Genomic DNA, 25,222 nt, shown 5'->3' on the forward strand with positions numbered 1-25,222 from the left:
GGTCAACAGACACTTTTTCACTTCTTAAATATATCGGACCAAGAATATGATCACAAATATGTGTCGAGTAACTGAATTTTAATTCAAGCTCACTTTTGTTCAAGCCACAATTCACATATACTTGATCTTTCAACATTGACATGGTACTTCAGCGTCATCAAAATTTATGGCTCCATATCCACCATTCAACCCCGAGCACCATTCAGGTTCTTCTCGCCTCATTATTTTTCCATTTCCATCATATCGGAACAACACAATGACCTGCGTCATTTTCTTGTAGGAAAAAAGAAAGAAGTATATTATTAAGTAAAAAAAAATGCATCACTCAAAATAAAAAAAATTGAAAATCAAAATTAAAATTATCTATTTATTCATGTATGAACTTTTTTTTTCTAAAAAAAAAACTAATACAAAATTTATTTTAAAAAATTTTACGATAACGAGGACTACTGTACGGCTTGCAGCTATTAATGTAGTTTGTGAAGCAATTTTGCTGAGAACAATTCTTGAAAATTCATCACAAAATTCGACTGGCACTACAATTATTTCTTACAGCATGTCTATAATAGATATGACTAAAAATACAGACTTCCATAGAAAAATGAGGCACGTAGAACCTCAGGATCATTTTATAAAAACTCTAGTATATGATAGAAAATTTAGCTGAATTATGTTATAACCAAAGAGAATATTGCGTATCCACGCCCAAAATCTGTTTCGTTAGAAAGTGATTCTCAAATAAGCCATGAAAATAAAGGAGGGCGTCAAAAAATCAATAATTTGTCTTAAATCAATAGCATATTAAAATTCAAGAACATTCATCACTATAACATCACTACTTGTCTTATTCTTTAATAAATAAATAAATATAAAGGGAATTCACATTCTTCTACTTTTTTTTCGTTTTTTCACATAATTTGCAGACAAATGAACAGAAATAACATAATGATCAAAAGTAAACAAATAACAGAATTATACATATAATCGTTACCCGGGATAAGCAAATGATATCGGAGTATTTTCTTTTTCGTTATGAAAGATATGTAGAAGAAAGCACAAGAAATAAAATAATCTAGAATATGAGAAAATAGATAATGATAGAGAATTGGAGGGAAGGTGCCTAAAAAAGATATGTAGAGGAGGGAAAATCAATATTTTAGATTAGAGTAAATGAGTAATTAGGTTAGAATAATTATGTTTGAGCATGTAAGGGTAATTTTGACCAAATTCATATAAAAATTTTAAATGAAAGTTAGTTTACAAAGTAAAATGGTTAGAAGGTCAAAATCTAAAAAATTAATGTATGAAGGTCATATTTCAAATTATCCCAAGCCCAGATCGCTACTCTATCATGGCCTTCCAAGTTGAAAATTGCAGACAATCTCCGCGCAAACGGCAGAAATAAAATGGTGTTAGGACTTAGGTCAAATGTTAGGCTAGACAAATTATATTGGGTTGACAAGTTTGGTTCATGTATAAAAAAATTAAAAGTATTTTTAATGTCCATATACAATTTAAATTAATATATTATTAAATCGATTAATTTAGTTTAACCGAATTTTTCAAATTAAAACTGAAACGAACCTAGTTAATCAAATTAACCGATTGTTTAAAATTTCAAAATCGAACTTCAGAATTATCCGAATCGAATTTTTGAATTAATTTGGTTCGGTCGGTTAATTAAGTTTAATCGAAATTTTGAACACCCATACTTAGCAATATTATTTATATATTTCCCTCCATTTAAAAGGAGTGAAAAAATAAAAGAAAATTAGCAAAAATAAATTAATAATAATGTAAAAATATTTAATAATAGACCGTACTAATTATGATTTTTTCTAACATTATTATTTATTTTTTATTATCAATTTACTTTTAAAAAATATTTTTATGTATTAAATATTTTTACTTTATTATTATCATCATTAATTTTTTCAATATTATTATTCTTAATTAAGTTTTTATTACTAATTATATTATTAATTCATAATGTTTTCATTTGTTTGTTTCAAAAGCAAAAAATATCTATAAAATGATAAATTATCAAGTGGAGGAATTAAATGTTTAAAATAATGGTCTTTTGATGGTAATCCTTCCATTTTTTCCTATTTTGTTTTTATTTTTACAGTATTTTAAATTTCAAAACATATTCTCGCATAAAACCCGATATTAAATTTAGGGGGAAAAAAAATAAACTCATCAAAAAATATTTTATTAATTAGCTTGAGTATTTTTGTCAATATATATAATTGTTTGTGAAATTAAATATAATTTCATCGAAAATCAGAAACACAACAAGTAGTGATTATTCTTGCTGCCCACACTCTTCTTCATGTACGTTATGGGTAATGGCAACCTCCATAAGCTGCAAAACATCAACATAAGTAATGATAATAATACTGAAAAATGGAGAAAGAAATGAAAATTTGTTTTACATGGATCTTGTGTAACTATAACACCAATTCCTTCGAAACAATTGGCGGCCTGACGGCGATATAAGAGATTGAGAACGAATGATGCATGGTTACGCACTGTGTTGGGATAATAGCACTGGGAAAATAAAACAATCGGGGAACAATTTACGAAAACTCCACATGTGCTATCTATAATTGATTGCAAATTATAGTCCGGGACAGTGGAGGCCGCCACACACCATGTCTTTGCCTGAAAATAAAAATTTATATTATATTAATTATTAGGATTATCAATAATTTAAACAGTATATAGCAAAAAAACAAAAAAAAAACAATTAGAACTGATGTTTAGAAAATGACAGAAAATCATTTATTGAATCGATATATTAATTTTTAGGATTATCATTAATTGAACCGATTTTTTTTAATTGATTATCAGCTGTGCGATTTCACGACGCATCTGTCAATCTGATATATTGTTAATTGAACCGGTATATATATAATAAGAAAGAAATAAAATCGCAAAAATCACATGGTAATATCATATTCAATAATTTTAATGAAATAAATCTTTATCAAACAATAGCAACTTACTGATCCTTGAGCATTACATTTCCAGGTAGCGACTGCAAGAAAGATTGAAAAAATTAGAAGCAATGAGATTTTTTCATTTGCCATTGTTCTTCTGGATATGCCAATTAAGTTGTGTAAAGGTATTGCAAGTTTTTTGGCTTTAAATATATGGGAAATTCATAGCATAAATCTGTAATATCGAATGAGATTACATATTCTCATGCGAGCCACAATTTAACAACCATAAAATTTTACCAGATTACACATTTTACTAAATAAATTAAGGTAAAGTTTATGATTTCAATCAAATAGAATTTATTAAACAAAGTACTTCCTGTTACATGCATGGAAAATATATATAGCAGAAGACTAAATCCTAATTCATATTCAATATAGTTGAAATTTTTTTGTATAATTACAAAGATTCAACTATAATATCTCATATAATTAGAAAGATTTTAACGATTAATTAGGATTTAATTAGTCTTCTGCTATATTTTGTGTATATTCAATGTAAACAAATTTATTTCTTTCTATTATATTACAATATCATGAGACCATATTAATTATGTTGATGTTTTGCTGCTTATGGAGGTTGCCATTATACATAACGTACATGAAGAAGAGTGTGGGTAGCAAAGAATAATCACTTCTTATTGTGTTTCTGATTTTGGATGAAAAATTATATTTAATTTCAATTTCTCCATTACATATATATTTTACTGTTTAATCTTTTATTTTAACTAGTAAATTATGCACACACATTGTGCATAGTGTATAAAATTATAATCATAATTTAAATAAGATTTTTTTTATTAAATTCTTAATTTTATGTTTAATTTAATAATAATTGATAGAAATTAGTTAGAGATCATAGTGCAATTTGAGATGTGTAATATTGAAAATAAGTTGTGGCTATTTTGAGAAAAAATGTTGGTGTAAGAGCAATTTCAGAAACAAAATATGATGTCCTCTAGGTGATCGATTCTTTATATAATGGTATAGATAATCTAACTAAATTTATGATATAAGATTTAGGATCTCGGATCTATTATTGCTTTCAAAAGAATATTTACCTAAAATCTAAGATTTATCAATATTATTGAAAAATATTGATTTAATATATAGCATTGTTATTGTTCGTGAAAAATATGGATCCAAGGTCAAATATTTGTCAACATATATTTCCGATAAATATTGATATAAAATTTAAGACATATCAATATTTGTAAAATATTGATCTAAGATGTAAGATTTGTAAATATTTCCATAAAATATTGATTCAATATGAATATTTATCAATATTCAGGAAAATAATGTCATAAGATCTACAATTTATTGATAGTTGTAAATAATATCTATCAAAATTTAAGATTAGTCAATATTATACCGATATATGATCAAAGATTTATCGATATTTCTGAATAATATTGATAAGAAATTCAAAATCTAAGAGTTGGTATTTTTAAAGAATATTAATGTAAGATATGTATTAGTTAATATTTAATTAAAAATATTGATGTAAACATTTTCCAATATTAATCCTGAATATTATTGATATAAGATTGGATAATATTCTTGAATAATATTAATTTGAGGTCAATCGAGACCATATAATTTTGTTTTTTCGTACATATACATATTTTATCTACTCAAATTTCTTGTCAGTTTTTTTTTAAAATACGATTTTATATCCCCATGGATTATATTATTGACAAAGTGTTGTCATGCTTAGCCATCACATGACTATGGTGTAAATCTTCTCTTTTGGGCAAAAATAGTACTAGTAATTTTTATCGTGCTATACATTATGCACTAAAATTTCAAGCATGACCTCTGAAGATTTATTTTTGACTCTTGTGATTTACTCGTCGCAACACTCATTAAACTGAGACTTTGAATATGAAAGAAAAAAGGGAAAATAAATATTTTAGTCAGAATTCCCAATGATCGGTTAACGATATCTTAGAGTAGGGGTCTTGCCTTCACTAAATCAAGTGGTAATCATTTGTCTAAATATGTGAGGTTCGTGATTGACCTCATATAATTACTTTTTTTTTTTTATGAAATTGTGGTCATTAAATTATCGTGAGGGTAATGCCGTCAGGTTAAGTTGAACCCGTAGTTAATAGACAGGCCGATAGAAGCTGGTTGGACTGGACTACCCATAGTTAATAGACAGGCCCATAGAAGCTGGTTGGACTGGACTACCCATAGTTAATAGACAGGCCCATAGAAGCTGGTTGGACTGGACTACCCATAGTTAATAGACAGGCCCATAGAAGGGGGTAGCTACGTGCTATAAATGGAGTCACAGTTACTTTTAGCTGCTCCTGCCCAACAGTGACTGCTCAAATTAAATAAAGGAAACCAAATCAATCTAAATCTCGCATAATCGCCTTTGGACCTTTGGGTTGCAAACGCATTTTATTTAAGAAAATTTTATAATTTGACATAATTATATTCAGCTATGTATGCTAGATTACTAATACGAGGTAACGGAGAATTAACGACCGTTATTGATGCTTATGAAAGATGGTATGAATCATCATATGATCAAGAGTCGGTACAATAATGGAATTCCAAGTGCTTGTGTATAATTGGGATTGCACAATGTTTGTTGTTCAAATTATTTTTATCTTTTAGATTTTTCACCGAGGAAATGTGGTGTAATTAACCCGGAACACATGCATACTCACGGTTTTTTTACCTGAGAGATAACATATTATTGTATGTTACACTTGGAATATTTCTCTTCATATGATAATTCTCGAATATTAGTTCTTGTATTATCAATATATATATATATATATATATATACATATATATATCAAATTCCATAAAACTATGAAAAATGATTTCTGAAGCACTACCTACACTTTCTGTATCAACCGAGTATTAAGCTAAAAACATTTTTTTAAGATAGCAAATATCCGATTCAATCTGTATCCACCCAATAACGACAAATATGGGTTTTGTAGTTGAGACCCAAGAAACTTGCAAATAAAAAATAACACAATATAACTCCAATCAATACAAAACATGATATAACCAAACTTAAAAGATACACACTTTAAGATATTACAATCACCAAAACTTAAACAAGACCATCTTTAAAGAACTATGGTCTCTCATCCTCAAATCTTGACAATCAAAGCAGACGAACACATAACATAGCCTGCCAATAGTAAACGGATTGTCAATCTTTCTTTCTATTTTTGTTCACAAGTCATAGCACTTCAAATATTAAAATAATACACAAAAAAAACCTTCACACTTTGGAGGAATATTCAAGCTTGGTGTACAATCTTCCAATCATAATAAAAATACATGACAAAATATATCATTGATCATTCTCATTAACGTAATTCATTAATGAATTATCCACCGGTGTTGTTGAGGAAGACGAGTCCAACCTAAGTTTTGCTATCTCTGAAAAAGAAATTATGACATACAAGTTAAATAAATTAGAAGCTTATAGCAATAAAGAAAATCTAACTATAACATTTTTATAAGAAAACTTGCGATCTTCTAGGTCTTCCATATCCTCCAAAGTCTCTTCAACGTTGATTGGAATTGGGCATGAACGAAGCCCAATCTTGTGTGCAAATAAGACTTTCCACTATCTTAGGAGTCAATGAACTCCAAAAACAATCAAGTACTCAACCATCTGTACTAATATCAAATTCTGTTGTTGATACTTAAATAGCCAACACATCGTGAGCAACTTCATAAAGTATGGGAAATCTATGACAATTTTGTCATAATTGTCCAATTCTAAAATATTACCATCACCAAAACCCTGTGCCTTTTGTTTTTTGTACTTCACAAAAATTGATTATCTTTTTAAATCCGTTTGACTTGCACTATTTTGTTCAGCGTCTATTACTTGTTGAACAGATAACACTTTTGATTTGCAACATTGAGGCTCCATCTTCTCTTTGTAATTTTTATAGAAAGAAAGCAAAGTTTCTTTTACTGCCTTTCCTATTCTTACACCCATTTAATCTCAATTTCTATCAACATTAATTCAAAAAAATCAAATTTGTGTATTGGATCTAGCACCACTGCAACATAGAGCAAATTATGCATTTTCTCGGGATCTCCCCAGTACTTGTCAAATTTTCTTGCCACTCCTTCGATATTGTGTGAATGAAACTAATCTCATGTGCAAAAGTATTGGATGTGACATACAATGAACCTGAAACTTTCAATGCAATAAAACAGCAAAAGTCCTAACATTTCCCAATCGGCAATAGTCGGCCTCCCATCGAAAGTTCTCATTTCTTTATTAGGTTTATCATTTGCATCGAATACCACTTCTCCATCATCATTCACAACACCAACCCATTTTGTGAGTTGAAGATCCAATTTAAAACATAGATCTTGTTCATCAAATCTTTTGAAAGCCCTTTCAAATTGATAATCTTTTTTCGTAAAGTCCAATATTAACAATAAAGTGAGCTGTCAGACACATATAATTGATGTTTTGAATCGATGTCCATGTATCTGTGGTCAAAAAAATTCTTTGTGATGAATTTTTCAAGAAGCTTTTTAAACTCTCTCTCAACTTCATATAAATAAACAATATCACGTGCAACTGTCCATCTTGAAGTGATTCGAAACTTTGGACATGTTATATAGCCATAAATAGTTTAAATCCATCCCGTTCTACAAATTGGAAAGGGAGTTCATCAACCACAATCATTTAGCCAAAAATTTCCTAAATACTTCTTGATCAAATTTTCAAGTAGTTAAACATGCCTCACCGTCTTATGCTTTTTCTACATGAATTCATATGAGCCCTCAAACTCACAGTTCCATTTTTATATGGATCACAATAAAATTCCTTCTCGCAATACTTGCATTTAGCTTTAGTTTCATTTTCAGAATTGGAAAATTTTGTGAAAGGCTCTCATACCTCACTTCTTGGTTTCATTGATTTTCGATTGGTTGCCTTCACTTTAGAATTTGCACATGTTTCTGTTCCATTTGATGGTTGTGGAATAGAACAACTATCATCAATATCCATAATGGATATGTCTTCTTTCCTTAACATATAAAAGTAAATCATACAAATTTCATAAAAAAAGCATATGAAAAATATTTCTTGTGAATAATTCAAAATTTAAAATAAAGCAGATATAGGAAAACTATATATATCATTTATCAAATTTCCAATAAATTATCAAAAACAGAAATTGTATCATTGTACTATAACTTAGTTGCTAAAATCAGCTTATAAATACACTATTTCCAACTAATCCCCCTTAACGTTTTTCCCATGTCTCTCGTGAAATTGGCAACATCTAGGTAAAAGAATATAGCTCTTTCACCAACTTCAGAAAATAAATAACGCTCCATTCAGATCTTCACTGATTATACATAAGCCCACAACTACTAATATAAAATGAAAAAAATCACATATCTTCACCTTTATTTAGAACCTTTTGTAAAATATAATAAAAATATTCATCCATAGTCACAATTAAATAACTTTTACATAATAATACATAAATTTTTATGAATATCAGAAAATAATAAATATTTTCTAAATAGTCCAAAAGCTATGGAAAGGAAAATCGGTTAGCATATCATTCATGCGCAAGATTTTCACCTGGCGGTCGTCTGCTCCGAAAACAATCAGATGGCGGTTGTCTACTCTGGAAACAATAAGAGGGAGAGTATGGAAGGAAGCCCAGAGAGATATTTAAAAATATAACCTCCATTTGATTCTCACTTAGATATATGACCTTATTTTTTTAATTAGGTTGTTGTTACTTCTTTACCCTTTTCACATAAATCCAATAAAAGATATATGACTTTATTTTTTTAATTAAGTTATTGTTACTTCTTTACTATTTTCACATAAATGCTATAAGAAAATCATTTTGACATAAATCTAACAAGAAACGAATGCTTCTGTTTAAATTTTGAAAAAAATTACAAATGTCAGCTGTTATGTTTTGAAAAAAATGGACTAGAATCACAAATGATGTTTTGTTCTTTTGTTTACGATATACCATACAAAACGTATAAAATAATTTTCATTTTCAAGTTTTCATTTAAATTGAGAAAAAAAGAAAAAAAAAATCAGGATGCAATAAAGTATTTGGCTGGCTTATTTAATAATTAGATGTCAAAAATACCAAAGAAATTGAAAAAAAAAATAACAACTTCCAGCATGTATGTTCTTCCCCGTTAGCTCAAATGTCAAAGGAACATGTCATTGAAACAAAGGAAAAAAATGAAACGTGTAAGTTTCAAAATACCAACTTAACAATAATTAGAAAATTAAATACATATATTAAACTATTGATTTCTTCTTTCTACTTTTAAATTCACCAACGGAAGGAATCCTCTTTTTCTTTGTTCTCCCTTCGTTAACTCTAACCTTAGGAGATAGTACAATCAGAGAATCAATGACAACAGGTATGTTCCATTCTTCAGAGGGGGGAATAGGATAAATAGTTTCTATATATGCCAAAGCCCATACATTCGTGGTATAATAATGTGAGCACAATTCATATATGTCTATACCATGGTGACCAGCAGCAGCAATAGCATGTGCACACGGAAGTCTATCAATATCGAAAACTCGACAACGACATGTTCTTCTATTTAACTCTACGACTGCATCATGACCAACTTCAGTGACGTGATATTCAAAAGTATTCATCTGAATAACTTCCATTTTCTGTGACTCAATAAATCTTGATCGCAAGGTCGTCTCAGCCCATGGATTAAGATGTCGTGTTGAAGCAACGGCAGCTTTGCGGTGATTATTAAACCACGATGAAATAAGACTTTGAATTGCATCCAACAAAGCAATCATTGGTAGCTCTCGTGCAAACACCAACTTTGCATTGATTGATTCTGATCCATTTGTTGTCATAATATTATACCGAGAACCAGGAAAGTATGCTCTTGCCCATTTTTCTCTATCAATACTGGCCTCGAGATATTTTGTGATACCTGGATAGCTGTTTTTCATCTCTTCATACAATTCACCAAACTCAACCTGTTTATAAGCTTTAGCAGCTCGCATAAACAACGCAATTCCACCTACCTTGGACTTTGGCCCTAACTTGATGTTTTGTCCAAGATGCCAAATGCAATGCCCATGTCGTGCTTGCTTGTATACAGAGGCAAGTCCATTGATGATTCCCTTATGTCTGTCAGAAATAAATACTAACTCAACATCATCATATATCAATTCATGCAACTTTTCAAAAAAACCAAGTCCAAGATTCTTCACATTCTGAATCAACAACTGCCCAAGCAATAGGATACTGGTGGTGGTTTCCATCTTGTGCTGTGGCTATCAGTAAAACGCCTTTATATTTTCCTGTCAAATACGTACCATCAACTGATATCACCTTCCTCATATATCTAAATCCTGCAATACAGGCACGGTAGGCCAAAAACATATATTTGAAGCTACCATCTTCGTTGACCTTCAAATGTGTTGTTGACCCTGGATTCACTTGTTCAATCATGTACAAATATGAAGGAAGTAATTTGAAACTTTTGACAGGATCTCCCCTCAGTTGATTGATGGCAAGTTGCTTCCCCTTCCAAGCTTTAAAGTAGCTAATCTCGACGCCCTTATTTTGCATCATTGTTTGTATTGATTTCAAGGCAGGCATTTTTTGTTGTCCTCTGAAATTTTCCACCAACATATCTGATACTATAGCTGCACTTGCTTGTCGGTGCCTCCTTTTTCGATTAGTCAGATCGCAAGTATGCTTATTGCAATAAGTTCTAACCGAAAACCGTGATGATCCCTTTTTTTGTGCTACACGTACCCTCCAGCTGCAATTATCATCTACACATCTTACTGAATACAAAGTCGTGGTGGATTTTAAAACTCGCATCTCAAATGAAGCTTTCACCGCAATATTATACAATTCTCTTTGAATATCTATTTTACTGTCGAACTCTTTACCAACTGACAAATCAGACTCATCGGTAAAACTATATACATGCTCACTACTAGAACCAAGCAATATAAATTTTTGGCTATCATTGGCCACTTGTTCACCATTGTCAGACTCCAATTCAACACGCTGTGTTACTCTACAATTCACATTCTCGTTCATATTTTCCACATCATCAGTTTTTTTATGTTCACTTCCACCATTACTTACTATAAAGACGCCATCAAAGTGTTCATCTCTATAAAGTTCTTCACCATTAGCATAATCATCGAGATCATCACAACTATTACCACCACGATCATTATCTCGACGTATACTGAATTCAGAATCAACAAAATCATCACGACAATTGTTATCGACGTGTATATGAAATTTAGAACCACCAGAATCATCATAACCATGTGAATATTCATTATCAACATTATTGTCACAAATAACTTGAACTTTCTTCTCAATTTCCACGTGAAGTAAAGGCCTATGATGTGTATCACCAAGCAATAGATAGGTCAACAGACACTTTTCACTTCTTAAATATATCGGACCAAGAATATGATCACAAATATGTGTCGAGTAACTGAATTTTAATTCAAGCTCACTTTTGTTCAAGCCACAATTCACATATACTTGATCTTTCAACATTGACATGGTTACTTCAGCGTCATCAAAATTTATGGCTCCATATCCACCATTCAACCCCGAGCACCATTCAGGTTCTTCTCGCTCATTATTTTTCCATTTTCCATCATATCGGAACAACACAATGACCTGCGTCATTTTCTTGTAGGAAAAAAGAAAGAAGTATATTATTAAGTAAAAAAAATGCATCACTCAAAATAAAAAAAATTGAAAATCAAAATTAAAATTATCTATTTATTTCATGTATGAACTTTTTTTTTCTAAAAAAAAACTAATACAAAATTTATTTTAAAAAATTTTACGATAACGAGGACTACTGTACGGCTTGCAGCTATTAATGTAGTTTGTGAAGCAATTTTGCTGAGAACAATTCTTGAAAATTCATCACAAAATTCGACTGGCACTACAATTATTTCTTACAGCATGTCTATAATAGATATGACTAAAAATACAGACTTCCATAGAAAAATGAGGCACGTAGAACCTCAGGATCATTTTATAAAAACTCTAGTATATGATAGAAAAATTTAGCTGAATTATGTTATAACCAAAGAGAATATTGCGTATCCACGCCCAAAATCTGTTTCGTTAGAAAGTGATTCTCAAATAAGCCATGAAAATAAAGGAGGGCGTCAAAAAATCAATAATTTGTCTTAAATCAATAGCATATTAAAATTCAAGAACATTCATCACTATAACATCACTACTTGTCTTATTCTTTAATAAATAAATAAATATAAAGGGAATTCACATTCTTCTACTTTTTTTTCGTTTTTTCACATAATTTGCAGACAAATGAACAGAAATAACATAAATGATCAAAAGTAAACAAATAACAGAAATTATACATATAATCGTTACCCGGGATAAGCAAATGATATCGGAGTATTTTCTTTTTCGTTATGAAAGATATGTAGAAGAAAGCACAAGAAATAAAATAATCTAGAATATGAGAAAATAGATAATGATAGAGAATTGGAGGGAAGGTGCCTAAAAAAAGATATGTAGAGGAGGGAAAATCAATATTTTAGATTAGAGTAAATGAGTAATTAGGTTAGAATAATTATGTTTGAGCATGTAAGGGTAATTTTGACCAAATTCATATAAAAATTTTAAATGAAAGTTAGTTTACAAAGTAAAATGGTTAGAAGGTCAAAAATCTAAAAAATTAATGTATGAAGGTCATATTTCAAATTATCCCAAGCCCAGATCGCTACTCTATCATGGCCTTCCAAGTTGAAAATTGCAGACAATCTCCGCGCAAACGGCAGAAATAAAATGGTGTTAGGACTTAGGTCAAATGTTAGGCTAGACAAATTATATTGGGTTGACAAGTTTGGTTCATGTATAAAAAAATTAAAAGTATTTTTAATGTCCATATACAATTTAAATTAATATATTATTAAATCGATTAATTTAGTTTAACCGAATTTTTCAAATTAAAACTGAAACGAACCTAGTTAATCAAATTAACCGATTGTTTAAAATTTCAAAATCGAACTTCAGAATTATCCGAATCGAATTTTTGAATTAATTTGGTTCGGTCGGTTAATTAAGTTTAATCGAAATTTTGAACACCCATACTTAGCAATATTATTTATATATTTCCCTCCATTTAAAAGGAGTGAAAAAATAAAAGAAAATTAGCAAAAATAAATTAATAATAATGTAAAAATATTTAATAATAGACCGTACTAATTATGATTTTTTCTAACATTATTATTTATTTTTTATTATCAATTTACTTTTAAAAAATATTTTTATGTATTAAATATTTTTACTTTATTATTATCATCATTAATTTTTTCAATATTATTATTCTTAATTAAGTTTTTATTACTAATTATATTATTAATTCATAATGTTTTCATTTGTTTGTTTCAAAAGCAAAAAATATCTATAAAATGATAAATTATCAAGTGGAGGAATTAAATGTTTAAAATAATGGTCTTTTGATGGTAATCCTTCCATTTTTTTCCTATTTTGTTTTTATTTTTACAGTATTTTAAATTTCAAAACATATTCTCGCATAAAACCCGATATTAAATTTAGGGGGAAAAAAAATAAACTCATCAAAAAATATTTTATTAATTAGCTTGAGTATTTTTGTCAATATATATAATTGTTTGTGAAATTAAATATAATTTCATCGAAAATCAGAAACACAACAAGTAGTGATTATTCTTGCTGCCCACACTCTTCTTCATGTACGTTATGGGTAATGGCAACCTCCATAAGCTGCAAAACATCAACATAAGTAATGATAATAATACTGAAAAAATGGAGAAAGAAATGAAAATTTGTTTTACATGGATCTTGTGTAACTATAACACCAATTCCTTCGAAACAATTGGCGGCCTGACGGCGATATAAGAGATTGAGAACGAATGATGCATGGTTACGCACTGTGTTGGGATAATAGCACTGGGAAAATAAAACAATCGGGGAACAATTTACGAAAACTCCACATGTGCTATCTATAATTGATTGCAAATTATAGTCCGGGACAGTGGAGGCCGCCACACACCATGTCTTTGCCTGAAAATAAAAATTTATATTATATTAATTATTAGGATTATCAATAATTTAAACAGTATATAGCAAAAAAACAAAAAAAAAAAACAATTAGAACTGATGTTTAGAAAATGACAGAAAATCATTTATTGAATCGATATATTAATTTTTAGGATTATCATTAATTGAACCGATTTTTTTTAATTGATTATCAGCTGTGCGATTTCACGACGCATCTGTCAATCTGATATATTGTTAATTGAACCGGTATATATATAATAAGAAAGAAATAAAATCGCAAAAATCACATGGTAATATCATATTCAATAATTTTAATGAAATAAATCTTTATCAAACAATAGCAACTTACTGATCCTTGAGCATTACATTTCCAGGTAGCGACTGCAAGAAAGATTGAAAAAATTAGAAGCAATGAGATTTTTTCATTTGCCATTGTTCTTCTGGATATGCCAATTAAGTTGTGTAAAGGTATTGCAAGTTTTTTGGCTTTAAATATATGGGAAATTCATAGCATAAATCTGTAATATCGAATGAGATTACATATTCTCATGCGAGCCACAATTTAACAACCATAAAATTTTACCAGATTACACATTTTACTAAATAAATTAAGGTAAAGTTTATGATTTCAATCAAATAGAATTTATTAAACAAAGTACTTCCTGTTACATGCATGGAAAATATATATAGCAGAAGACTAAATCCTAATTCATATTCAATATAGTTGAAATTTTTTTGTATAATTACAAAGATTCAACTATAATATCTCATATAATTAGAAAGATTTTAACGATTAATTAGGATTTAATTAGTCTTCTGCTATATTTTGTGTATATTCAATGTAAACAAATTTATTTCTTTCTATTATATTACAATATCATGAGACCATATTAATTATGTTGATGTTTTGCTGCTTATGGAGGTTGCCATTATACATAACGTACATGAAGAAGAGTGTGGGTAGCAAAGAATAATCACTTCTTATTGTGTTTCTGATTTTGGATGAAAAATTATATTTAATTTCAATTTCTCCATTACATATATATTTTACTGTTTAATCTTTTATTTTAACTAGTAAATTATGCACACACATTGTGCATAGTGTATAAAATTATAATCATAATTTAAATAAGATTTTTTTTATTAAATTCTTAATTTTATGTTTAATTTAATAATAATTGATAGAAATTAGTTAGAGATCATAGTGCAATTTGAGATGTGTAATATTGAAAATAAGTTGTGGCTATTTTGAGAAAAAATGTTGGTGTAAGAGCAATTTCAGAAACAAAATATGATGTCCTCTAGGTGATCGATTCTTTATATAATGGTATAGATAATCTAACTAAATTTATGATATAAGATTTAGGATCTCGGATCTATTATTGCTTTCAAAAGAATATTTACCTAAAATCTAAGATTTATCAATATTATTGAAAAATATTGATTTAATATATAGCATTTGTTATTGTTCGTGAAAAATATGGATCCAAGGTCAAATATTTGTCAACATATATTTCCGATAAATATTGATATAAAATTTAAGACATATCAATATTTGTAAAATATTGATCTAAGATGTAAGATTTGTAAATATTTCCATAAAATATTGATTCAATATGAATATTTATCAATATTCAGGAAAATAATGTCATAAGATCTACAATTTATTGATAGTTGTAAATAATATCTATCAAAATTTAAGATTAGTCAATATTATACCGATATATGATCAAAGATTTATCGATATTTCTGAATAATATTGATAAGAAATTCAAAATCTAAGAGTTGGTATTTTTAAAGAATATTAATGTAAGATATGTATTAGTTAATATTTAATTAAAAATATTGATGTAAACATTTTCCAATATTAATCCTGAATATTATTGATATAAGATTGGATAATATTCTTGAATAATATTAATTTGAGGTCAATCGAGACCATATAATTTTGTTTTTTCGTACATATACATATTTTATCTACTCAAATTTCTTGTCAGTTTTTTTTTAAAATACGATTTTATATCCCCATGGATTATATTATTGACAAAGTGTTGTCATGCTTAGCCATCACATGACTATGGTGTAAATCTTCTCTTTTGGGCAAAAATAGTACTAGTAATTTTTATCGTGCTATACATTATGCACTAAAATTTCAAGCATGACCTCTGAAGATTTATTTTTGACTCTTGTGATTTACTCGTCGCAACACTCATTAAACTGAGACTTTGAATATGAAAGAAAAAAGGGAAAATAAATATTTTAGTCAGAATTCCCAATGATCGGTTAACGATATCTTAGAGTAGGGGTCTTGCCTTCACTAAATCAAGTGGTAATCATTTGTCTAAATATGTGAGGTTCGTGATTGACCTCATATAATTACTTTTTTTTTTTTATGAAATTGTGGTCATTAAATTATCGTGAGGGTAATGCCGTCAGGTTAAGTTGAACCCGTAGTTAATAGACAGGCCGATAGAAGCTGGTTGGACTGGACTACCCATTCTCTTAATGGTCTACCCATTAGTCCTAATATCTATTTTACAATGTCTAAAGAAAACGATTTTTATCCATTGTTATTGAGGGGAAAATGCAAAGCTCGAAAATTTAAGAAAAATCCACTTAGATCACATGAAATTATTTTGGTGCTAGATACTACATATTTAATAAAATTGATTGTTAAATTAATGTTTTAATGATATTTTTTATTTAGCTACAATTTTTCAGGCATGATGGTTTAGAAATATTTTTCTGGAAGAAAATACTCGAGCAATGTAGATGTTAATTAAGAAATCATTATTACCTTTAAAGTTTTGGTGATTGACAAAATCAAAACAATATCTAACTGTTTCATGAAACAGCGGCAATTTATCTTGTAAAACAGGAACACCTTCAACCGCTTAGATTTCAACCGCTTGCACCAGAAGGGCTTCAACTGTAATAAGACTTTCACCCGGATGTTCAAGAACTTCAACCACTTCATTAAAAAGCTATTCATTGTTCACTTAATAAAAGATATTATGTGACCGCTCAGGACATTAAATGGTTTTGCACCACTATAAGTCAACCATGTCCCACACCAGTCCCGATAAAGATCTTCATTTATATCATTATCCCAAAATAGAAAGATTACCTTAACATCCTACAAGTTCTAGTGGATCTAACAGTTATTACAAAATGATGCTCAGCAGCAACTTTTCAAAGGAATGAGATTCAAAGCTGCACAAGCAAAGAGAGCATTAAATGTTTACTGAGAAACATTTAATATATTTGCACCTGATGCTGACATATCATTCCAACGATTCAGGTTTACGTTACATACATATTTCGACCATTGGGATGACAGCTTATGTGACGCCGGAAATCAGTCTACTTAGATCACAAGCATGAAAATTATTAAATTGCTAAAATATTTTAATTAAATGATTTTGGATGCATGAATGATATATATTAAGTAAATAAACGATTAATTGTGTAGTTTTGTTTGATTTCATGATTTGAAGATTTTTAGATGAATATCGGTGTTGGCCGAGAACGGAGGACTGAAGACGATTAAAGTGTTAAAGATTTAAAAGCTAAAATTTTTAGGAAACCTTTTTAAATCCTTTTTAAAAGAGTCCTACACACACCTAAACACCAAAAAGCATACACACACCTAAACACCAACACACATACCCCACGAAACACACACGTACAATTACGTAAAAAAGTGAAAAGAAAGGAAAGAGTGCAGCGGCCGTAGAAGGAGTCTTGGACAAGGGAGTTTTCGATTTTTATTCTCCTCCGTTCTTCGCTTTTCTTCCTCATTTTTCATTCTAACAATGACCACATGAATCCCTCGCATCCCAAGATGGGTTTTTGGTGGGGTTTGGACAAGAAAAAGGGTTGAAAAAAAATAGAAATCGTCATCCGTTTGTCACCGACGTTCCACCGCTACGTTATTCGTATTTCAAGCGTTTTAAACGCAAAGACACGTTTCTAAACCTTTTTTTTGCATCATTCAAATCATATTATGTGTGTTTAATCATGTTTGAATGAAAATTACGATACACTTTGTATATTTTCGTTTTTATGGCATAACATAAACAAAACTTGAGTTTTTGTGTTTCTAAACTCATTATTATAATGCATAAAGAGGCTGCCATGGTAGTGCTATGGGAAGGGACGATTTTCAACATGTTTAAGGGTCCATATAAGCTTGGCTAAGGGTTGGAACAAGTGAGGACAAGGGCTGAACGAAAATTTGTTTGATAGAGTAATTAGGGTTCGGTTTTGAGGTCTAGGAAGGAGCAGGCCATGTGCTGATGTTGGGTCACTTTCATGGGTCCTAGTAGGGTCTATTCATGGTCCTAGATGGCTTGGAGGAAGGCTGGTGCAAGGCTTATGGTTGTAGCTTGAAGTGTGGGTCGTGTAAGGCTAGGGTTGACGGGTTGAGGGCTGTGGTCGTGTATGGGCCGTAGGGCTTGGTCTAGTAACAATTATAGGGTTCGATATAAGTCCTAGGATGGTTGGTTAGGGGTTGGACATGATGGTTAGGGCCTAGGATTGAAGGAACTGAAGGTTGGTCCATGTTAGGGTTTTCAAACCAATGGCAAGAATTTTACAGCAGGTATCTAGGCTTGTTTGAGGGTTTTAATTGGCTTGATTTGGGATGAAAAATGGTTAGTAAGGTGTTAATAATATATGGTTCAAGTTTGGTAAAGTTTGGTTAAGTTTTGAGTCGATACGGGTTAAAACCGGGACGTACGGTTAAGTTTTAAAAAACGAATTGAGAAATTAGTTGAGGAGCTTAATTTTACGTCTAAGAAATGTTTATGAGTGTATTTTAAGGTGTCATATTATGTTTAGGGATGAAAAGTTATGTTTAAAATTTGAGAAGAAAATATTAAGTTTTGAATTTATTCGGGTGTAAAACGCTTCATGGTTTAGTTATTAAGTAATTAAATCGAAGGTCAGGGTTTACATCTAAGAAAAATATTAAAATTCAAATTTAAGCTTATACGATGATTTGAGATAGGCTTGAGTCAATAAAAGTAAGAAAAAGCCAAAATCGGGAATTTTTGAGTCCAGGGATAAAATTGTCATTTTGCATCTTGGGTAGTACGAAAAGTCTGGAAGTGCCCTGAAGAATCATAATGCATGCTAAATGATACATCATATTCATTCATTGACTCTCCAGTCTTCATCTTAATATTGTCAAATTTGTGTACAGCAACTGAGAGTTTATTCTCTTTTGTTTGCTCGTTGCCTTCGCACAATTGAATCAGTTTTTTCCAAATTTCTTTGGCTGCTCTGCACATTTTGATCTTGCTAAAGGTGAATTTATCCAGTTCTTTGTATAGAATGTCATTCGTTATATTATCCAAATTATGTATTTGCTTTCATAATCCTCATTGGCTCGTCAGTTATGACTTACCACATATGATCATCTTGTGCAGCTAGATGAACCTGCATTCTGATTTTCCAGTCGTCGAATTCTTCTCTTGAAAACATTGGGATTTAGTTAAATGAAGATATGGTGATCAGGAGTATGAGTAAAAAGTATTCAAGAACAAGATTGACACTGCTCCGATACCATTTGTTAAGATTGGTTGAAGGACCAAAGTGTTTAGAAGGGAAAGAGGGTTGAATAAACACTTAAAACATTTTGGCTCCTTTTTAAAAATAATGAATCATTTTAGTGACAAACTGAATTGAGAAATCTTGTTGTCAATATCAGTCAGTTAACCAATTTAAGTGCGGAAATAAACTAACTGATAGATTGAATACTGAAAGAGTAACTGAAAGGCTGAACACAAGGATTTATGGATGTTCGAAGACTTCAAATGCTCCTATGTCAGTATCTTCTATCACAATGATATGATTTCACTAAAAGACTTTGATTAATTACAATAATCGTAATAACCCACTTCAGTTTGGACTTAAACAATGCTAAACTTAAACTCTTAGTTTCTTAAAAATTATCATTACACAACTGATTTTCGTAGCACAACTAATCTCAAAGGATCGAAGATTTTGATGTAATGTGCTAGTAACTGAGCTCAAAGGATAGCCTGAAAGCTATGAATATATCTTTGAAGTGTGAGCTGCATTGTATAGGATTTCATCCCAACTGTATCATTAAATGCATTAAATGATTCTTATCCGTTGAATTGTCCTATCTGAGTGTGTCAACATTCTTCTGACAATAATACGATGCTACAGTCTGATATGATGCGCACTTACTGTTAGTTATAATATGTTGTGTACGATTTGTCGGTTGTTGGCTTAGCTGATGACGTGTCAACTTGATTCAGCAATTCGATCAGTTCAGGTGACTATTATGACTGATCAGTTAAACTGACCATTATGACTGATCAGTTGAAATGACTTGTTGGTAGATCAGCTGTCTTTACTGATTCAGATTTAACTGATAGATCAGTTGTCTTTACTGATTCAGTTATCTTTGTTCAGTTCAATTTCATCCAATCATTTACTTTATTAATCTTCAGTACAAATGATTTCAGTTGAATATTTATTTATAATTACTTCAGTTGAACAGCTTCAGTTCAAGTAAAATCAGTTAACAGTGTTCGGATCAGTTAGATTCAGTTCAGCTAATCAGCTTTGCACTCTTCAGTTCTTTATTTGTCAAACTCCGAAACTTTTAATTCCAACACCATGGATTTCGTAGTATAATTGCCAAAGTCAATACAGAGTCACGACGGGATATGGATAATCATAGATAGACTCACAAAATCAGTGTACTTTCTACTCGTCGAAAGAATTATAATATTGACAAGTTTGTACTCTATACATGGATAACATTATGCTGCTACATGAAGCTCCAGCAATCATAATATCAGATAGAGATCCAAAATTTGTGTCACGTTTGTGGTAGAACTTTCAAGAAGCCACGAGAACGAAAGTTACTCTTAATACGGCTTATCACCCTCAAACTGATGGCCAAACAAAGAGAACGATTCAAACCTTAGAGGATGTGATAAGGGCATGTGCAATAGACTTCAGTAGTAATTGAAGTGAATATCTACCCCTAATATAGTTCGATTATAATAACAGTTATTAAAATAGTATTAAAATGACTCTATATGAAGCACTTAATGGACAGAAGTGTCGATCACCACTGTACTGGGACGAAATAGAGGAGACAACAATAACTGGGTCAGAACTAATCCAAGCGACAATGGACAAAGTGGCCATCATCAAAGATAAACTCAAGGCTGCACAAGATCGATAAAAGAGTTGAATTGATCTTAAAAGGAGGCCGGTGGAATTCACAGTGGCTGAAAAATATATAAAGGTCTCACCAATGAAAGGAATCATTAGATTCAGTAAAGCTGTAAAAGTGAATCATCGGTACATAGGATCATTTGAAATTCCTAGAGAGATTGGCACATTGGCTTAAAGAATAGCATTGCCACCAGATATGTCAAGGATTCACATTGTCTTCCACGACTCCCAGCTAAGGAAACACATCTCGAACGCAATACATGTTATGGAAATTAAACCACTCATGATCAAAGGTAACTTTGAGGAAAAGATGAAATATGAATAAAACCATATTCAGATTGTGGATACCAATAACCAAGTACTGAGAAGAGGTACCATTCCCTATGTCAAGGTGCAATGGTCCAATCATCACATAGAAGTGGAGCTATTTGGGAGTTTAAAAAGAAAATACGCAAATAATATCCCTACCTGTTTGAAGACCCAGCCAAAACAAGTTTCGAGGACGAAACTTCCAATAAAGAGGAAGGGATGTGAGAACCCAAATTTTTAGAAATGAAATTATTTAAATATAGACATGTATAAGAATTTATTTTTGAATTATGGTATTATTGTAAAATAATAAATTGGAAAATATTAAATAATACGAGGTATTTGAAATTCCAAGCCAATAAATACATGAAATTTGAAATCCAGTGCAAGATGCACAGTAGGCAGTTCCTACTGATTACAGCGAGTGCCCAATTTGTTTGGAAGAGTTTCATGTCGGAGATGAGATGAGTCTATCTATGTTCAATCAAGATAATATTCTGAGCGATGATAGCTGATTCGAAATAAGGCTGGATATCAATCAAATTTGGAAGAGAATATTACATACAAGGCAGTTTTCTCAACAAAGAAGCTAGCAAATTTTCAGTACAGTCCAGATACATTATGAATCCGTGCAAGAAAGAAGTCTACATTCAATCATACAATCCAACATCAAATTTCAGAATTTGTAATGTAGTATGTATGGAAGGAGCATGTAAGATCCAAAATGCGATAATGTAATCCAACTGCATTCGAATCTAGGAAACTGGAAATTGACTAATTAAATTATTTTAATTGCATGAATTAAATGTGTTAGGACGTGTTTACATGTTTAAAATATGGTTTTCTAATAGAATGCTTAAAACAGTGTTTTTAAGGATTATTTAGACGCGATCGAGGAACAAAGATCGGGGACAGTAAAAGAAAAATATTTTTATTAAATGATTATTTTTAATTATTTAATATATGGTATATTTTATATGTAAATTTTGAAAATGATGCTTTTTGATATGTTTTTACGTGCCGAATCGTATTTTAAACCGGTAATCGATTTTTGATGAAAATAAGAACTTTTTGGGAACTTAGTTAATATTTTCGAAAATTTTCCTAAACGAAACATTATAACTACTTTATAATAAGCCTAGTGGGCCTAATATACCAAATTTATTGGGCCTAAACTTGTACCATAATATTTTATATCAAAACTAGGTTTCCAAAACCCTAACCTACATCACCACTCATGCACACACCACCCAAAGACTCCTAGTTTTCTCTCCATCAGCACACGGCCACACACCACACGTTTTCAAGGCTTTTTAAGTGAATTTGAAGGGAAGAAATGCAGCAAGTTCCCCGTCTCTACATGACTGCATGAAAAATATGGTCCTCTTTCAATTATTTTCGCTTTTAGGGCATATACATGTAAAATATGATTTTTTTTTTGCATAGTTCTTGATGTTTATTGATGCACTAAGGGGCTGCCAGGTTAGGGTCATTAAGAGGGAAGTATTTCAGTAGGTTGAAGGGTCACTAGATGTCGGTTAAAGGTTGGAAAGAAGAGGACAAGGGGCTGCACGTTTCCCTGGGTTTTTGTGGAAGCTAGGGTTCGATTTTGGTGGCTAGGAAGAAGCAGGTTGTGTGCTGCAATTCAGTCACGTCCAGGGGTCCTAAGATGGTCTAGTCATGGTCCTAGATGTATCAAGGGGCGGCAGGTGCAAGGGCTAGGGATGGAGCGTGGAGCTTGGGTCGTGCAAGTGCATGAGGTGCACGGGTTTGAGGGTTGTTCGTGTAAGGCCTGTAGGGCTTGATCCATCAGCTAGTTAAGGGTTCGTTCTAGGTCCTAGGAAGGTTGGTTAGGTCTAGAAATGATGGTTAAGGGCTAGGATCGATGGGTTTGAAGTTGGATAGGGCTAGGGTTTCGAACAAGGGCAAGAAAAAATTCAGTAGGCTGTATAGGCTATTCCGAGGTTCTAAACGGCTTGATTTGGGTTGCGTAGGGAATGGTTAGGTGTGGTTAGTCTATGGTATAAGTTTGGTTAAGTTTCGAGTCGATTCAGGTTAAAACCGGGACTTCGGTTCAAGTTTTAAAACGAATTAAGAATTAGTCGAGAAGCTTAAGTTTACGTCTAATAATTGTTTATGGGTGTATTTTAAGGTGTTATGGTAAGTTTGGATGGATTCGGGTCGTTGTTTTAAGGTCCATGGGTAAATTGGGAAATGTAGAGTTTCAGGGGCAAAACAGTCATTTTACACATGAAAAATGTTAAACGTCCTGACAGTGTCCTGAATACAGTCATGAATGTTAAAATGTTTATTTTGAAAGGTTATGGGATTTGATGATGAAAAACAATAATGCTAAAGATGTGTTGCATGCTTGGTTTAAAAGAAAATGATATCATGCATGAATTTTTATAAGTAATACATATGATGAAAGGTTTAGAATTAGGTGATTTGATTGTGACTAATACGAATATGAATACAAAATGATATGATAACATATAAGACAATGCTCAGTTGATGGGTGAGAGTGTCGCAGATGTCCCCGCCGCATGGTACCATGGTAATACGAAAGATTGATCAATCGACCAACAACTGATGCGAAAGTCACAATTAATGATCTGAATTCAATAAAGGGAAACACATATGTATACGATAAAAGGAAAAGGTTATGATGAAAGAAAGGTTTTAAAGTTTATGCATATTTATGAAAAGCTATTTTATTAAAAGTATTTTCACTGCTGCATGTGCATATATACATATTACTTGTTATCATGGTTAAGGTTTGCTGAGTCATTAAATTCACTAGGTGTGAATGATGCAAGTGAGGATAATTTTGATGTTGATGGAGGACTTGATGGTTGAACTGGCTGGCCTGATGGTGAACAAACCCCGATGACCGATGCTAGTTTTTCTGCATTATGATGATTTAAGAGTACTTTAAATATCTTATGACTTTTATGATTTTGAGTGGTTTTTGAGATGATCTAAGAGTTTATACTATTTTTGAAAAATGCTAATTTTAGGTTTGGTTTGACGGTTTACGATTTTATGTTTTGCACTACGTTTTTGGATTTCCAAATAATTAGTTGGTGAGTTTATTTTAAAATATGCAAGTATATATATATACACACACACATATCTCTACCGAAGCTTGATTAAAAAAATTTCTAGTATATTTTAAAGATAAACGAGTAGTAGACATTTTAGAACATCTCAATAATTATGAAATAATTATCTCGAAATTTTGGAAGTAGTATCAAACGAATTATTATAAGATTTTCAAATCACTCCTATAAATGACACCTTATTCCATTCAAAATTTACACCATTCCAAACACTCAAAATTTTCAAAAATTGCTCTTTAAGTGCTGGTGAAATTTTCGAGTTTTTGCTCTCCAAATTTTCGAAATTCTTCTGTAAAATTCTATTGCAGTCATCAAAATTCTTTCAAAATTCAGAAAATAATTTCTATTACTCGAGTGTTTGGAATCCAATCTCCATCATTCAGAATATGCTTTCATATGTTTTGAATAATATAACCAAATTTCAGCCAAATCAAACAGTTATTTTTTCGTTTATAGCCTTTGCAAAAAA

The 25,222-nt window shown here is 30.8% G+C and overlaps 3 long non-coding RNA genes across 4 annotated transcripts; all 3 read right to left on the reverse strand.

The window, feature by feature from the left end:
* Positions 1-2,198: 2,198 nt before the first annotated feature.
* LOC142505061 (uncharacterized) lies at positions 2,199-3,110 on the reverse strand. The gene is made up of 3 exons (XR_012804359.1): positions 3,009-3,110; positions 2,436-2,664; positions 2,199-2,365 (listed from the first exon to the last, which is right to left on the reverse strand). It is a non-coding gene; the product is annotated as an uncharacterized LOC142505061 (long non-coding RNA).
* Positions 3,111-5,939: 2,829 nt separating this feature from the next.
* LOC142505483 (uncharacterized) lies at positions 5,940-8,690 on the reverse strand. Of its 2 annotated transcripts, none has more exons than XR_012804431.1 (3): positions 8,605-8,690; positions 6,513-6,657; positions 5,940-6,419 (listed from the first exon to the last, which is right to left on the reverse strand). It is a non-coding gene; the product is annotated as an uncharacterized LOC142505483 (long non-coding RNA). The 2 variants fall into 2 exon arrangements; XR_012804432.1 differs by having other exon boundaries at positions 5,940-6,165; positions 6,257-6,657.
* Positions 8,691-13,634: 4,944 nt separating this feature from the next.
* Positions 13,635-14,549, reverse strand: LOC142505060 (uncharacterized). Its single transcript, XR_012804358.1, has 3 exons — positions 14,448-14,549; positions 13,873-14,101; positions 13,635-13,801 (listed from the first exon to the last, which is right to left on the reverse strand). It is a non-coding gene; the product is annotated as an uncharacterized LOC142505060 (long non-coding RNA).
* Between the last annotated feature and the right edge of the window lie 10,673 nt (positions 14,550-25,222).

Source organism: Primulina tabacum, chromosome 10, assembly GCF_025594145.1.
Source record: "Primulina tabacum isolate GXHZ01 chromosome 10, ASM2559414v2, whole genome shotgun sequence".
Lineage (NCBI taxonomy): Eukaryota > Viridiplantae > Streptophyta > Magnoliopsida > Lamiales > Gesneriaceae > Primulina > Primulina tabacum.